Raw genomic sequence first — 16,225 nt, forward strand, 5'->3', positions numbered from 1 at the left:
AAGAAAAAATTAGGCGTAGGTTTTTTGTGTTCCTAGGGTTTCTACCTAGGGTTCGGGAAGTGAGATTGATGTGCCACGAGTATCGTGAGTCCACCAAATTTCAAGGAGAGATCCATCAGCCTCTCAAGCAACTGTGCAGATGATCCAGAGCTCCGAGAAGTCGGCACACATCGATCGAAGGAGTTCGATCAACATCTGCCATCAAAAGGGTAAAATCACGAACTAGCATTCGTGAGGAGCTGATCAGAAGGAAGCTTCGTGTGGATGATCCGCAGAGGACAGACATTGTGTGGCTGCACGTGATGATCAGAACCCCCCGACGGTGATCAGATTTCGGTGATCGACTACCCGCAAAAGTATGTGTTCTGAACACAGTACTGTAAAAAGTTTACTGATTCAAATTTGAATTTCAAATTTAAATGCATGCTGTTGTATTATATTTAGATCCTAGTGTAGGGTTAATAGTATTAATTAATGAGATTAATTAATAATTTCACTGTAAAATAGTAATTTGAAAAAGTTTTAAATTACCATTTGCCCCTGCACAAAATTTTTGCTACACGTATACTATTAAAATTGCATCTTTTCACTATTATATTGAAAAAATATAGTATGATCGGCATTACTTTGCTGATAACCTATTTCTAGTACTGCGCATCGAAACCAATCAAACCAAGCCCAAGGTGACTATTTCAAGTCATAAAGTGAGCGATGCAGCTGACACCTTTCCAGCGTTGCAGCACTAGAGAAATCTAAAGAAATTTCATATACACCTCCTCTTGAAATCCCTATGTAAAAAAGCATTCTTAACATCTAATTGAGAAAGACTCCCATCAAGATTAGCAGCACAAAAATAAGGACCTCACAAAGTTGATCTTTGCAACTGGAGTAAAGGTTTCATCTTGTCTATTCGTATGTCTGAGTATAATCTTCTGCTATCAATCGCACTTTATAGCGATCAACAGTTTCCTCTAGAGTTTGTTTCACTGTAAAAACTTATCTGCAGCCAACAGCTTATTTTCTAGTAGATATGGAACAAGCTCCCATATATTGTTCTTAGCCAAGGCCTTTATCTCCTCAAGCATTGCCTCCTTCAATTTTGGATCTGCTATAGTATCTTTCCAGTGCAAAGGAACAGAGATAAAGTTAAAGATCTAGATGCAATAAAAGATCTATATGAAGGTGAAAGAGACTCATAGGAAACAAAATCAATAATATCATGATAGTAACAAGAAGGAATAATATGTAGACGAAAAACTTTTCTATGAGCAATAGGAAGATGTAAATCAGTTAAAGGAATGTTACCATCATTATTATTGGAGGAGGAAGATACCAAAGCTGACTCTGAGGGAGACTATTGGTAATAGGAAAATGCATATCAGGCTTTCTAATAGGCTCTGTAACAAGTGGAGAAGGCTATTGCTCTCCCTATCGATTAGAACTACTATCTGTAGAATTACTATCTGATTGCTCCTACTCTCCAAACTCCTGCTCCTCAGACTCCTCCTCACGATTGATGAAATTAAACGAAACATCGGGAGATAGAGCTGTCAATTTGGATTGGGCCCGTTGGGTTAGCCTGCTTCGCCATATAAATGGAGTGGGTTGGGTTTATATTTTAGCAACCCATTTAAAAGCGGATCAAATGATCCACCTCATTTGGGTCGGCGGATCGGGGCGGGTTGGGGCAGGCTGACCCATCAATTTTTATTTATACATACGTACATACATACATACATACATACATACATACATATATATATTATATATATATATATATTTTTTTTTTTTTTTTTTCAAAAGAGAGTTCTAATGTTATTGAAGAGATAATTAATGAAGAAGAGAAAGAAGATGAAAAATTGAATGATGAGGACCATAATAATGATATGGAGGATAATTTTTTAAAACTTTGATTTGCCTCTAAATTAGATTAAAAATTAAAATTTAAAGTCTTTTAAGTTTGAATTGTATTAAGTATTTAGTTTAAGTTTGACAATTTCATTTTATGACTTTAAGAATTGAGATGTGAGACATTAATGGTTGATTTGAGCTCAAATTGAATATGAATTTTAGTTTATATTATTGGTTACAGATTTTTTTTATTTTAAATTTTGATGGGTTGGTCTGTTTAACTCATGGCCCATGGCGGGTTGGATCGGGTCGGAGTTTTTTCAACCTATCAGTTAAACAGGCCAGCCCACCCCATCGGGGTGGGTCAGGATGGGCCGATCTGTCTTAACAACTCTACTGGGAGAGAAGAGAAAGTCAAATATAATAGTAGGTTGATTGATGGGTACATCCAAGGGATCACAGCTAAAGAATATCTCAGACTCTCAGAATATCACATCCATACTGACCAACATACGTCGCTCGGAAGGGTAATAGCATTTATATCCCTTCTGAGTGGCAGAATAGCCAACAAAAATATATTTGAGAGTCCGAGAATCAAGTTTACCAATCATAGATCGATGATCTCGGACAAAGCACACACACCCAAATATCTGAGGAGTTATAACAAAAGAAGATACTTCTTGTAGGCACTCAAGTGGTGTGCGATAGTCCAAAGCTCGAAGAAGTATCTGATTAATAAGATAGACTGCAGTAAGAACCACCTCACCCTAAAGGAACTTAGTTACCCTCATAGTGAAGGATAAAGACTGAGCTACTTCTAATAAGTATCGATTTTTACATTCAGCCACACCATTCTGAGTAGGCGTATCAACACATGTAGTTGGATGGATAATTTCATGAACAGCTAAATACTCATGAAACTCTTTATTCATGTACTCAGTGCCGTTGTTAGATCTCAGAGTTTTGATTGTGGTATTAAACTGAATATCTACAAACTTGTGAAACTCCTTGAAGCACCTGAGAACCTCATCCTTCATCTTTAGTAGATAAACCCAGATCACTCTACTATGACGGTCAATAAATAAAACAAAGTACTGATGTCCAGAAAGAGAAACAGTGCTACACGGCCCCTAAACATCAGAGTGAATAACATCAAAGATCTTAATACTTCGAGTGCCAGAAATAGGATAAATAGTTCGTGTGTTTAGCAAACTCACATGCATCACAAATCAATTTATGCTTGTCACAGATATTATATAAATTAAAAAGAGTCTTACTAACACAGAGAAAGAAAGATGACCAAGCCTACGATGTTGTAATTGGAGTTTATACACAGCATTCTCAGAAGAAGATACAACCAAGCCAGTCTCCAGATTATCTTTCTATCCTCTTCCAATCAGATAATAAAGCCCATCATGCATTCTATCATATCCAATCGTCTCCCCCGTTGTCAGCTCCTGGAGAACACAATAGGTGGAAAAAATATTTCTTTGCAATTTAAAGCGGCTGTAATGGAGCTTATAGAGAGGAGATTAGTGAAAAAATTAGGAACATAATTGAGGACAATGTCATGATCAGTGTACAGTTGACAGAATATTTTTCTGATACAATGGAGAAGGATCCATTAGCTATACGTACTTTATCCCGACAAGAGCAAGATGAATATGACATGAGTGACTTGGATTGTCCTGTCATGTAACTAGTAGCTTCTAAGTCTAGGATCCAATATTGAGAAGTATCTAAGATAGTGAGTACACTATCACTATCAGAAGTATAAGAATTAGTTTGTGCAAAATGAGAATGAAAAATGGAAGAAAGACTGAAAAAATCACAAAGCAAATCCGTAGCAGACGAATAAGTAGCACTAAAAAAAGTGTTCAGCTTGGTCAGAATGTGACGTAGGATCTGTGTTCCTCCATAAACAAAGAACCTCCAGCATTAGTAGATGGAGTAGCAGAAGCAAACGAAACTGTGATAGATAGAGGAGCTGAAATAGATGAAGTAGCATCATGGACCTCAAAAAATTGGCTTGACCATGGCCGATTGCTCCTCCAGAGTGCCCACCTCCTCACCGACCTCCTCTACCATGACCCTGGCTAGATGAAGGATGATCATATAACTGCCAGTATGTATCACAGATGTACCCTGATTTGTTGCAATAAAAGCATATCCGCATATCTCGATCACCCCTACTGCACGACTGTAATTGTGGTCGAGCGACCATCGCAAAACGGACTGTATCAGCAGAGGAGGCAATCATCATACGTCGATGAGTTTCCTCACTTAGATTTAGTGAGAAGACCTGATTGAGAGAAGGCAGATCAGAACTTCGACCCAAAGTTTGAACTCTAATTGGATCGAATTCTTCATTGAGGTCGGTAAGAAAATCAAAGATTCGCTCTTCATCTGTAATTTTTTTGAAGTCAGCAGCATCATTAGCACAACTAGCCTTGAAGGGGCAATAAAAATCCAGCTCTGACCATAAATATTGAAATTCTGCCATATAAGTGGTGACAGAAAGTTCGTCCTGTCTGAGTGCACGCATCTTACGTTTGAGCTCAAAAATTTGGGTTGCGTTATCTTGTTAGGAATAAATTCGAGCAGCAGCCTCCCAAATTTCTTAAGCGATTTTAAATAATGACATGCCTTGAGCAATTGAGAGCACCATGGAGTTAATTAGCCGGGCCATCACAAGTGAGTTCTCCGACTCCCATTGCACAAAAGCCGTATCTCCCGTTGGTGGCTACGGTTTAGCCCCAACGAGAAAACCCTCCAAACCATGGGCTTCGATGAATAGTCACACATTTCTGGTCCATAAAAGATAAGTAAGGGGTCCATCCAATCGAACAAAACTGATCTGAAGAGAAGGATTATCCATCCTAGATCGAGACATAGAGTTACGAGTCACCATCTTATTTATTGCCTTCTCCAACTCTTCCTTAGTGAAATCGTCTGATATCTTCAAATGAGCTCAAAAGAAAAAGATCACTGAATGATATTCATCTTTTTTTTTATTTTTTTTTCTTTTTTGTTTTTTTGTTTTTTTTTTTTTGATAAGTTCTGATGACGAGATGAGTTGAGGAGGTGGAGTTGAGGAGGGATTGGGAAGGAGAAGAGGGAAGATATTAGGAGGAGAGGAAGGGATTGGGAGGAGAGATTAGGAACGTAAAAAATTTATGGATCATAATCTGGGTGCTCTGATACCATGTTGAATGTGGAGAGAAGGAGAAGATTTTTATTTTTCTATATTGTATGGGATGGAGTAGTCCCCATTATATACCATAACCTTTTCTTTTACAAGAAAACATCACAGCCCATAGCCACCTTAACCATCCCTAATTAGAGCAGTGAATTAGGAAAATACATCATAATCCATAACCATCTTAACCATCCCTAATTAGAGTAGCTAATTATAAAAATACAACCTACTTTTCAACAGCTCTGCTCGCTACTTCCCAGGACCTAGCTAGTTGGTGAATGAGGCCTTCTCATCCTTAGCTTTCTTCTTCACTACAAGTAAGAATCATTTCAGCTACTATTCTTTAAAAAGGTAGTATTTGAATGCTCTTATTTTGGGTGGAATAAGGGCTTATTCCACCTTATTCCCCTAAACAGGTAAAAAAGTAGTGATGGGCCCCATAGGTTTAGCAATTCCGATCAATCTTTCCTTATTCCCATCTATCCTGGTTTAGCTATTCCATGATGGACCATGGAATAGCTTATTCTAGGTCTTAATGAGCACAATTTAACTAGGTGGAATAAGAGCTGCATTAATTGCACAATATTAATTACTTATTTTCAGTGGAATAGCAGATTTTCAATCAAATAGAAATATGCAATAACAAGAGTAAATAGCTATTCTCTAAAAATTTGTATTCCTATCCTAGGAATAGGAAAAAGGGTGTCCAAATAGCAATTAAAGGGCGAGGAGTATCATACCATTTTGTATTCTGACAGCACCAATCAGGGTGGGAAACTAACAGGGGAACCTTTTCTGTTAACAGATGTGAGGCATAGTCCAATGCGTCGATGAGAAGTCGCACCACCAGGGAAAGAACAGCTCAAGCGTTTTATCGATGAGTTCAAGTTGCAGAGGAAAATAAGATTGGGCTGTGTGAATATATTCTAGTGCAATTTCCATGGAAAAGAAAGGTGTAAATTAAAAATAAAATGATAGGCAAAATTTACTTCTGCGATGTGATTTCTCCCTTTTTCTCTGTGGATATTGTGTGAAGAAGATGAAAAAAGGTCATGCAGCTTTTTTTTTGAGAAGTGTGGAGGGTGGTGGGAGGACCAACCATTCACCAATTTTATTGCGTAGAAAGTTGAAGAATTTACATAAAGAGATTACATGTTGGTAGTTCCCAGCTCATTATAAAAGATAGAAATAATAAAAACTTCACAATAAGAAAAAGACCCAAAATGAGATGTGTAGGAGGATCAGTTGTATTTAGAGAGGGTAATGAGTTAAGTTGTACAAGTTTGAGTAATAGAACCCAATAAAAGAAGATCCAAATCGCAAAAAGGTCAAACCAAGAGCAAGCTCCCTCAACCAGCATGATCTGTTGCTGAGAAAGAAACAAAAAACAAACAAGAAAGAGCTTGCACAGTTCGGTTCTGTTGTTCATAGCTTTCGGTTTGTGACTAGTAGATCATATTAAATTTCTAGCAACCAAGACACCACTTTGTTTGCCCGGAAATTACTGGATTTTATTACTTTCATGTAACTGTAAACTGAGATCCAAATACTTGATACAGGACTTTTGAATCCCAGATTCACCGGTCTGCTCGCGGGCTGCATCTAATTTTATAATTTTTTAAACCCACTATTTTTACAAGAAATTCTTTGTGCACCGCAAGCGGTGTAGAAAATCCGACATAGAGTGCACCGTCTCATCCGATTGGTCCACATAGTCATCATTTTTCAATACGCATTTAATGCTTGCAGATCGATTTTTTCGTTTAAAAATTTTGTATGGCAAAAATACTACTACCTTTTGAAAAAAATTATGACATCATATAGCGTAGTATAGTCCAGAATATTATAATATAGCCTAAGATATCATAATATGAGAGGGATATTATTATCCAACCAATGCACATTTAATGCCTGCAGATCAATTTTTTCATTTAAAATTTTAAATGACGAAAATATCTATATTCTTTAGAAAAAATTATAATATCCAGTACATATTATGAATGTAGGATGTCATAATATGGATATAGAATGTCATAATTTTTTCAAAGGACAGGGGTCCATCTAAAATTTTTAAACGAAAAAGCCGATCTGCAAGCATTAAATATGCATTGAAGACTTCGTGGATCAATCGGACGAGGTGATGCACTCCACATCGAATCGATTTTCTATACTGCCCGTGGTGCACAAAGAATTTCGCCTACTTCTACATAAATATTTTCTTAAATCTTCTCCTACAACTAATGTCCATCTTATAATAAGGATAGTTTCCAAGTTCACACTACTTGTATTTTTCCTATTTGAAATTTTGTATTTAGTAAAATTTTGTAATGCTGCAAAACAAGCTGCAACTTATTCTATTAAAAAAAAAAAATTACAAAAATACTCCCTCAACTTTAGTTCAATTTCACTTACATCTCCTCGATTTTAACATATGTCAAATTAGTCCTCCAAATTTTCGAGATACTCCAATATGGTCTAATCATCTACTCCATTAATAGAATGATATCGTTATTTTATAAAATAATTAAATTATTTTTATCCTTATTTTTTTTCTCTTCGATTGCTCCCCTTCTCTACCTCCAGTACTGACGTCTCTTCTTCCTTTTCCTCATCCTCCTCTTTCTCCTCTTTCTCCTTCTTCCTTCCTCTTTCTCCTCCTTTTTCCTCCTTCCTCCTTTTTCTCTTCACCTACTTCTTCTTCTCTTCTTTCTCCAAGCTCGCTTGTAAGTCATCTCCCTTTATGATGGCTCTCTCAATCTCCACCCACCTTACTGACGAACCCTCCTTCCCCCTCCTCCCATTTCTCCTCTTTCACTTCTCCTCCTTCTCTAAGTCCACCCATGTCTCTCTCCACAGTGGTTCCCACCACCTCCGCCCATCTCGCCGGCAAATCCTCCTTCTCCCTTCTCTCTTTTCTCCTCTCCCACTTCTTCTCCTCCTCCTCTAAGCCCAACTATGTTCTTTTCTACAGCGGCTCGCACCACCTCCATCCCTGCCTCACCGACAACCTCTCCTTCCCCCTCCTCCACTTCCTTTTCTTTCACTTCTCCATCTCTTCCAAGCTTGCTCATATCCCTCTCTATAATAGTTCCCATTATCTCCATCCCTTCTTCACGGCAACCTCTCCTTCCCTTCATCTCCTTTCTCATCCATATTTTTCCTTTTTTTCTCCTTCTCCTCCAAGCTCACCTATGACCCCTCCTTCCTCCTCCTCTTTCGTCAAGTCTACTCATGACCTCTCTTCCTCTATCGTAGCTCCCTCCATCTCTATTTTTTTTGCAGTAGCCCCTCTTTCTCTCTCATCTCTTTCCTCTTCTTCTATTTTTCCTCATCATCTATTTTCTTCTCTAAGCCCACTCATGAGTGCTTTCCCTTCTTCCCCTCCTCTTTCTCCTAATCCCTTCTTCTCCTCATCTTCTTCCTTCTCTAATCCCGCTTATGAGATCTTTGACACCATCTTCTCCTTCCATGCCGATCTCTATGATCTCACCTTTTCCCTCTATGGCAACTCCCTCTACCTCCATTCTTTATTTGTCAGTGATCCATCCAATATGAAAAAAGAATATTTTTATTTATTAAAATATAAAATTAACACTGTTTGTTAGTAAGTGAAAGGTAGGATCATATATATTGAAATATTTTAAAAATTTGAAGAACTAGTTTTACATATTTTAAAATCAAGAAAGTATAAATAATATTGAATTAAAATTGAGAAGATATTTTTGTAATTTATTTTAAAAAAATACAGAAAGGCCATAAGTTGATTTTTTTTTTTTTTCGTGAGATCAAACAGTAAGTCGAAGTTGGATATAAGGAACATGCTACTCATCATCAATGGTCCTAGTTCAGTGATACTACTTAAATCTGCAATGTACTCTGAATCTTTCACCGAGAGAGAGACTCTACAATGGCCAGTGACATGGTGCATTGGCAGGAGACTGATCTAAAGTCAAGACTGCAGAGTGAGGAAGGACTTCTAAATAAAGACTTTAATTGAGCCCTCTAACGTGCAGCAGCCAGGTTAAGCCCGCCTTTTTTGACTCGTTTCAAAGAGGGTATTGAGCTGAGTTAGATCAGATCAATTCATCTCGAAGTCCACTACCATACAGGTGAGATTTATTGTATGAAAATATAAAAAGATTGATCCGGTTGGACTGTTGTTGTTTCTCCCAAGTCATGGCCAGTCAATGAGATTAAGTGGACCTAAGACTCTATGAAAGATGTCAAGTTTGCTAGCACTATTGTTATTGTTATCATTGTTATTACTGCTGCAATTACTACTACTATTGTTCCTACCACTATTATTGTTGCTGCTACCGTTGTTGCCTTTTCTCAAGAAGGATTAACCACACTAGCAATTTCACAAGCTGGTCATGTGGATCTAGCATTCTTGCTGCTGATTTTAGGAGTCTTTGTATGTACCATTGGAGCTACGTACGATCTGGCAGTCAATTCACAAGCCATTTAATCTATAATTGTCCGAGTTATCCATCCACAGAGGTCAATCGTGCCATTAGAAGTGTAAAAAAAAAAAAAAAGCATCGATCCTTCTCGTATTTACTTTCTCTTTCTTGGTAATATTATCTTTTTTTGCCTTAAGGTTGCATTTGATGCATTGCTAGGTAATCTTGAAAGATAAGATAAATTACCTTCAGACAGATCGTTATTATTAAATTATCAGTAATATTAATTATTATATTTGATATATATAGATAATGTTACAATAATATTATTGAAAATCTTGATTGACATAATTAATATGACCATCAGATTACTGATAATATAAAATTATATTCTTAAAATATCTCTAATAATTTTGTCAGGATACTTTTCTTTTTCTCTTATTAAAAGTGGTGGGAGTAGTATGGATATAGTGATAGCACGGGAAAGTGGCGGGCTGGTGCATATGGAGAACTGCAGGCAGTGGGGGATGGGGAGGGAGAGGGAACGGGCATGTGTACAGCCATGCAGGTGATGGGGATGGGCATGGAGGAGCCATAGGAAGATGGTGGGGGGAAAAATGGAGGAGCCATGGGCAAGCAAAGAGAGATGGAAGAGCCACGGGCTAGAAGCACGCAGAAGGAGATGGAGAGAAAGGTTGGGCAATGAATTTTGTATAATTTTTTTTGAAAAATAATTTTATCTAAAATTTTTATTGTAATATTATCAAAAAAATGATAATCTGGATAGCCACCCCTCTCTAAGATAATTCAAATTGCTTGAGTTGTCAAGATAATCTATATTACCATGCAAAAAGCATATCAAATGCAGTAATCCAAATTATCACATTAAATTATTAATAATTTGAATAGATTGTCAGCTATCTAATGTAACTTAAAGGATAATTATTAGAACTTGAAAATTCTCTCCAGTTATAACAGTTTGGAATAAAATATAGCAGCATAAACAGCCCCTCGTCTACGACTTATTTTTTTTTTATAATATTACCAGTTTTTTCTATGAAAATTGTATTGCCCAAAGATGTATACTGTGACAATTTAATTAAATTATTTCTCGACAGTTGCTCCCATAGGTACGCTTCGGGCAAAATGCTTGCTCCGCCATTGCTTTCATGGTTAAAGGGCTACAGCAATTTGTTTGTCACGAATTAATGTCCTTGCACCCTACGCACAATACACCGAATCCACAATGTGATTGAAGTGGGGCATATGGACATGGACATATCCAACTGTACCCACAAAACAAATATAGGTGTACTAAACTAGATCCTGTGCATTTTCCCTTACTTTAGCCTTTGCAGATCCCAACCATGGAGGAAAGAGCTGATGGTTCGACGGAGGATGGCCTCAAGATCGGAAGGTTGTGGGTGGAGCGGCTTGGAGGAGCGGATGAAGTGGTGAGAGAGGAGATATCGAAGCTGGGCTGGATGAAGAGATAGAACGATTTTTTTTTAAAAAAAAAATTACTGGAATGGCTGAGGTGGCATAATGGCCGAGGTGGCGGGTGATCATTTGCCCAGTCTATAGTTGATGCTGGTAGATTGGGTGTAGATAATGATTTCTCGAACCACAAGCCCACGTATCAAAAAATAGCATCATTGGCCGGGCTCGGAGGGGGTACCACACACTGCATCTCAAAGCTAAGCTCTTGGAAATCCTGGCGTCCGAAATTTAGACGAGGGCCATTGGATGAGGTCGGAGGCAGTTGGTGGGACTTACAAACCCACTTGGCAACTTGGCATGGTCCTCTTTTTGTAAAGGGTTTTCAAGAACAAACAAGAAGTAATGATTGGTCAAAGTCTGATCATGTCCTCCCACTAATTCCACATGCTTATCGTCACATCTTTAGCTGCCCGCATCCATGTGCGCTCCAGAAAAATGCTCTCGAGATGAATTGTTTCTTAGGCCCAGCCCCACCCCCCGCGAGATGCTGGCTTGTACCTTTCATATCAAAGAAGGATCCACCTTCATAATTCACATGAATCCACCACCGTTGGATGGCACAATGGTTGCGGGTACATTTTGGAGAATTTTGATATTTATGCGAGATACAATCTGATAATCGGTACTATGAAAGAAGGTCAATCATTTCTTCTAAAAAATATTTATTTAGATAAATATAAATTTTCAGATAAATTTTTTACTCATAAAAGAATGGATCCTTAGGCGCCCATGTCATTGCTGAGTCATTGAAGTTCTAGTGATAGGTTTTAATATGACGCATTACAGCAAGATTATTACTTTGGAGACTGATACTTGAACACAATATGATTTGGAGTAGTAAGTAGCATGATAGGAAGCCAGGAGGTAAATATGATGGAGGTTGAGTTAGTCAGCAGCGATGGAGTATAATTAATTAATTTGCTGGAATTTACATCGGATCAAAGATTCATTTGGAGTAAAATGACCTATGAATATGAATTCTTTGTAACCCTAGTTGTTGGTAATTTAATTCATGCAGTCTCTCATGTGTCACGGTTGATCAACCAATGGAGCTCGGAGATGTGGAAGAAAAAATAAATGATTCTTTCTTTTGGACTCTTACACTTGGAACCCTGATTTGTATACATGAATTGCTCAAGTTTAATGATCACTAGATAGAATGCATGGGGGTTTTGATATTAAGAACAAAAATGCTTGGGTGACCGATCAAAAATATCACTCAACCAGTCGCTCAGCTGGTGTGGTGTATTGTTGTTGCTTCCTCTGGGTTGATACCGTGAATTATGATATCTAATGAAGCGAACTGATTGGTACAAGATGCCTGAGTAACTTTTCTGAATAATTGTTAGATGACTATAGCATTGCTCTATCAAGAAAGGAGTTGTATTAACTTTTGCTATCGAACACGGATCGTCTGCTGTGCACCGTACGGTGTGATGTACAGTGTGCACCATCCATCACATGATAGATGGCCGTGCATGGCTGTACGCAACAAATGCGTATCCTTATGTGGCCGTCTATCACACCGCACCGTGCGGTGCACAGCAGAGAACTCCGGCTCTTTGCTATCACCCAAAGATATTCTCTCTTTGACGTCTGAGGCCCGTAGTTCGCACATCTTGGTTGCTTTCCATTTCCTCTATCTCGATCCTCCCTAATGCGGCGTTTATGATGAAAAGGATCGCAAAGCCTATCCATCATTAGATAAGATGCAGACTTATGAACTAAGCTAGGCCATCCGTTTACATCCTCTCTTTTGACAGGTGAAAGGGTGTCAGACCTGGATCGAGTTGTCTAAGAACGTGTCGTGAGAGAATCACCTTCACATCGAACATATATGGATGTGTGGGCATATACCTGTATTCCTATGGATGTCCAAAATATATGCCCCGTCCTATAATTTTTTGTAGTCTTTGGAATGCAGCTAGTGTTGGTTTTATGGCCACAACAACCGAAAATAAGACCCATTTGAGATAAATATGGTAATCTCACCATCAATGTAACTCAAGCTCTAATACATCGTTTTACTTTGCAGATGTGAAAGTAAATAATATCCAATCTATGCTATGAAGATTGTGGACCGAATAAAATGGTCTTATATATGAATCATGCTGATGATACCTGGATTTTGTTCCATGGTTTTCCATGATATATGCACTTAATGGTGCACCGCTAAAAATTTTGATCTAAATAATTACAATATAGATAGCTCTCCTCTGCTATTCTATAAACATACAATATATATATATATATATATATATATATATATATATATATATATATATATATATATATATATAATATATATATATATAAATTTTTCAAGATTGATACATACTTGTGTGTCATTAAAAGATGATCCATTTGTTTTTTCATCTCAAACCCGTTAAGTTTTTTTTGTACAAGTCTCGAAAGATAAGAAATGAAATGTTGTAGTGAAAATGAAATCTAGAGACTCGTATAATACGGGAAAGGAGTTGGAAATAGAGGATAATGAGATTTATACACAATGTGTGCCTTACAATCTTGCGTCGATTGATGATCTAAATACTACGAGCTTGGTTTAGGATGGATTTGAAGAAGAAAATATTAACTGATTCTTAATTAGTAAGAGATATTTAACATATATATATATTCTATATGAAATATTGTATTATATTAGCATGTTCGTTTCATAGATTTTGCTTCTTATTAGCAATTCAATCATTATTATATTTATTATTTGATAATTTATGTTGACTAATTTTTATTTCTATTTGTGAATGCTATGCGATATCATGCCTTGACGCAGACGATTCGATGATATTGAGTTATAGACTTTTCAGAATAAATCATATTCTGATCAGCCCTGACAGTTGATGCAACCACAATATTTCAAGGCCGATCCTTCATCATTCGCATAACAGGCCGATGCCGGTCCATCTTTATCCACACAGCAGTCTGAGTGACAACGCGATCCTTTTGCTGTTGAGGATATTATTATGGATGAAATACACATCCAGGATAATTTAATAGAAATATTATATACTTATAACTATTAAGATTTAAGTATTAATTTTTATTGATTGATTTGTAATATGTATTAATTTTCATTTTATGTGTCCGTTATGGATGCATCCGGAAGAGCATGGATTAGATGTGGACCACACGGGCTAGAAATATCTAGCATTTAGCTAAGGGTGAGAGGATTGTCATCTAGTGCAACCAGATAGAGCAGCCCATCAATAAGACTGCTAGATTATTGACGAGCTTTTTAGGTACTATTGCACAGAAAGATCAACTATGTCCGTTGAGCTATGCTAAATGGAATGACATACTTCCTATATATAAGCTTGAGTTTCTACGAGTAGTACAGATAAAAAGATAATAATTAATGTTAATTTATTTATAGTCAATTAATTATGCTGTTTAATAATCGAATATCTTTCTTTATTTTAGAGTAAATGTGTACTCTTTTCAGACAGCCATGAATAAGTGCTGAAGTCTCTCAATCAAAAATGAAAAGAATTTAAGGCAATATTGAAGAGGGATTACAAGAGAAAGAGTTTGGTGGAAGATGATGTTGCTCGTGTTTGTCCTCCTGATGTAAATCCTTATCGATAAAGATAGCTTGTTCATTATTAATTCTCCAAGAAGGAATAGATAATTGTATACACTCATCATATATCTTATATTATATTGATTATTAATATAGATTGATCATATATACAAAATATATCATAGCCTTTACTCTATTTTGTAGGCATATTCTGATATTGGTAGAGCTGTACGAATAGCTCTATCTATTCCTCATACATCGGGGTCCAAGAGCTACGCATGATATAAACAAGATGCAGACAAAATTTCGTATGTTTTTTTCAAAATTTTTAGCATATTACAAATTTTTTTAGACTAATTTGATGTATATATAATCCTTATACTTCTTAGTGAAACTGCATATAATGTATCATGTATCATAATACTTGTAAATTTTATTGAAACTCTTAAAGTTTATCAATTAAAATTTATAGATTATATATTTTATAAAATTTATACATTCTATAGATGGATGAGCATATATAGGAGAGAGCCTGGTCAAGTGGAATTCTACAGGATGACTCATGTCCATTACGATGGTCATTTTGTTAGTGATGAGTCAAGAAATATATTTATATGTATTGATAATCATTTGGTACAATGATTTAATAATTTTATTTTTAAATATAAAATTAATATATATTTTTTCTCAACTATTAAAATTTTTATATCTTTATTGTAGGCTCTCGATAATTTCAGCAATTGTAAAATCGATGATGATCATATTTCTATGGATCATTGATAACCCGATGTCCTTTTTTTTTTAAATTTTATAGATTTATTTTGCTTTCTTTTCTTTAGTTATGGTTTGTAATTCATAAAAGTAATAAACAATGCAATCATGACTTTATTATATTATATGGAGTATTTATTATGATTTTATGTTGGTGTTTGAATTTTTTATAAATTTTAGATAGATTAATATATTGATTATGATGTTATATAGAGTGTTTATTATGAGTATGCCGATGTTTGAATTTTTTTATAAATTTTGAATAGACTTATGTATTTTACACAAATTAGTAAATTATTTTTGAATTATTTTTTTTAAATAAAATATTATCGATATTTTAAAGCATTGATAATGGATATAATTGTCAATACTTTAAAATATCGATAAATATCTGGTACAAAATTTTTTGATATTTTTAAACATCAGCAACTCATTAAAACTTATCTACGCTTTTAAAAAGCATCGACTGCTTTGTAGAATTTAGCGATGCACATGAGTATCGGGAGTTGTCGATATTTTGTGAAAACATCGAAAAGATTATTTTTTATTTTTTATTTATCAACATATTTTTGATATTTTTAAAAATATCAAAAATGAATTTTATGATGCTTATATATATTCAGATAGCTGTTATTTACAACGGCAATGATTCAGAATACTGTAGTAACATCAAACTATGAGAACTCTGTTTTGCTGCAAGACGTAAGAAAGCGAAATAATGACCGTCTGGGACCAGCAAGAAAGCACGTTATCATGTATCAGCACTCGGAGGCCGAGCTCCATCTTCTTCTTCTCGTCACAGGATGTGGGCGGCCACGGCGCACCGGTTGCCAGCCTAACCCTCCGCGTGATAAAGAAAACAAGAAACGTGTGGAGAGAAACAGGTGGCTACAAAAGAAAGCCAATCAACGGTCGCTTTGCGGTCGAGAAGCTAAGGGAAAAAAAGACAAGAAAAAAAAAAAA

Source organism: Elaeis guineensis, chromosome 7 (genome assembly GCF_000442705.2).
Source record: "Elaeis guineensis isolate ETL-2024a chromosome 7, EG11, whole genome shotgun sequence".
Lineage (NCBI taxonomy): Eukaryota > Viridiplantae > Streptophyta > Magnoliopsida > Arecales > Arecaceae > Elaeis > Elaeis guineensis.